Source organism: Podarcis gaigeae (assembly GCF_964106915.1).
Source record: "Podarcis gaigeae genome assembly, chromosome: 5".
In the NCBI taxonomy this organism is placed as follows: domain Eukaryota; kingdom Metazoa; phylum Chordata; class Lepidosauria; order Squamata; family Lacertidae; genus Podarcis; species Podarcis gaigeae.
Genome location: NC_139681.1, coordinates 87,085,912 through 87,088,813, shown reverse-complemented (window position 1 = coordinate 87,088,813; position 2,902 = coordinate 87,085,912).

Here is a 2,902-nt window from a genome sequence, read left to right as displayed (position 1 = left end):
AGAAGCTTTGGCAGACATGGAGCTAGGGTTGCCATATTTTAAAAAGTGACAATCCAGACACCAAAGTTGTTGAGCTCTCTTTAGTGAGGGGGGGGCAAAGTTGTTGAGTTTTTCCCTTTTTTTGCCAAATCACCCCCCCAAAAAAAGTTTTGGAGCTTTTTTGAAGAGAAATTTGCCCCTCCAAAATGGGTTGCCACACGTCCAGGTTTTCCCAGACACGGGGAATTCCCCCCTGGACGCAATTTGCATGGCCAAATCCTGGACGTATGGCAGCCCCACATGGAGCTGAGCTTTATCCCTTAGCCCAGTGGTTAGCAAATTACTCAGGACCCCCTATTTTTCAAAAGCCAAGCCACGGAGCCCCTACTTTCAAAAATATTGGTAACACTATGGTAGTTACCTGTGCAAAGCAATTTTTGGAAAAAGATGTGGGGTAGGACCTAATAAGCCAAGGATTTTAGGTATACTAAATAAAAGACCATAAAATTTGTGATATTACCACACAAAAATGACAAAGATTTAGTTGGGGGGGGAGAGAAATTTAATTCCTTGTGCAATTAACAATATAAGTGAGTCCCCTAGCAGGGGATGATGCTGCAGACCCCCTGGGCGCGTGTCGCGGACCCCCAGAGGTCACCCGACCCCTAATTGGGAACCACTGCCTTAGCCAATTGCTCCAGATCAAAAGCATGGCTGTGGAGGCCAGCCGAAAACTTGGTAACCTAACTATTTGTTGTTGTTTAGTCATTTAGTCATGTCCGACTCTTCGTGACCCCATGGACCAGAGCACGCCAGGCACTCCTGTCTTCCACTGCCTCCCGCAGTTTGGTCAAACTCATGCTGGTAGCTTCGAGAACACTGTCCAACCATCTCGTCCTCTGCCGTCCCCTTCTCCTTGTGCCCTCCATCTTTCCCAACATCAGAGTCTTTTCCAGGGAGTCTTCTCTTCTCATGAGGTGGCCAAAGTATTGGAGCCTCAGTTTTACGATCTGTCCTTCCAGTGAGCACTCAGGGCTAATTTCCTTCAGAATGGAAAGGTTTGATCTTCTTGCAGTCCATGGGGCTCTCAAGAGTCTCCTCCAGCACCATAATTCAAAAGCATCAATTCTTCGGCTATCAGCCTTCTTTATGGTCCAGCTCTCCTCATGGATCACTGCCTTGCCGTGGCGAAGGGGCTTGAATAACTCAGAGAAGCTATGAGCTATGCCGTGCAGGGCCACCCAAGATGGACAGGTCATAGTGGATAGTTTTGACCAAACGTAATCCACCTGGAGCAGGAACTGGCAAGCCACTCCAGTATCCCTGCTAAGAAAACTCCATGGACAAAGACAACCGAACTATGAAGAGGATGTTTATGCATCTTGACCTGCTTGCAGAAATGGTTTGTACAATGCAAGCAAGGCCTTTCGAAACTTTGTGTTTACAAATGTCTGTAAACAATGTCCCACCACGACTGCCTGAGTCTTGAATAACAAGCTTCGTGGGAAACATTTGTCAGATCTGCACTATGCATTTAAAGCGGTATCATACCACTTTAGGCAGTCTTCATGGCTTCCCTGCAAGAATCCTGGGAACTGTATTTGATTAAAGGTGCTGAGAGTTCTTTGAAGACTCCTATTTCCCACACAGAGCTACAATTCTCAGGGCTCCACTTCACATAGCGCATAGTCAAACTAGGGAACTGACCTGCCCCCGCCACCCAGAAGGCAATGATGGCCCCCAACTTGCATGGCTTTTTAAATAAAAGGTTTAGGCAAATTCATGGAGGAGAGGGTTACCAGAAAACAGGCCATTACGTGTAACAACCCCCTCCCCCAATTCTAAGGTGTCAAATCGAAAGAATAAATGTTCAAAATACCTGAGAAATGGGAGCAGCTGGAAGGTGTGGTCCATAACTTTTGCCAGCTTTTTAAATTTTCCTTGGTGGAAGCCCTGTGGCCTTCGACAGCTGTGCAACAAGCAGAACTTCAGCTGCCAAAGTTCTCAGCTGACCTAAATTCTGCTGTTTGAACAAAACTGCTGAGCAAACCCTGCATACGCTGACAACAGGTTTTGATAAGTAAACAATGATGCCTTTGCTCGAAAGTCAAGCCGAGATGTTTTGCTGCCTGAAGTGTTTCTCAAACGATGTTCTCCAATAGGACCGTGACTTGGAGTAGAAAAAAAGAATTGCTGCACAGTTCAGAACCCAGTTCCTGTCTATCCCACTCGTCTTGCTGCTGCCTGGAGCAAACCATAGATTTGCTTCAACCCTCTGTTCAAGTTCAGGGAATCCAGAGGCAGAGTACTGCCAACAGAGAGCTCTCCCACCCAGTGGTGGCTGGTGGCACTGGTAGGGCAGAAAGCAGGGAGCCTGCCAGTGGGTGGCACCAGAGAGAACTAATTCGAGTTTTGTCCTCATTCGTTCCACCAAGGCAACACCAAATTAAGAAAGAAGGTGACAGGCAGTGTCACCTGCTAGAGCAGTGTTTCCCAACCGAAGGATATTCACAGGGGGCCACAGGTGAAAAAATGGGGGCCACAGCTCAAGGTTCAGGGGCCACAGAGGGAAGTGAGAAGTGAAGGGGGGGGAAGCAATTTTTAAAAATAAAAAAATCCTGATTTGCCGGCTATCCACTTGGCCAATACCAAGCGGGTAAGGGGGTCGCCCACCAGGGCCTAACACTCCTTTTAAAAAAAACAAAAAACATTTCAAAACCAAAAAAAATTACAAACATCAAATTCAAAATCCATATTCATTTTCTAACATAAGCCTATCATATAGATTACCTAAATTAAAATATATCTAATTGCTCCTTTTATATATGTAAATACAACGCAATTAACAAATTATATTATAAATGATATTATAGGTTCCCATATACTCCCCACTCCCCTTCACCCATGTGAAAATTCTTCCCTA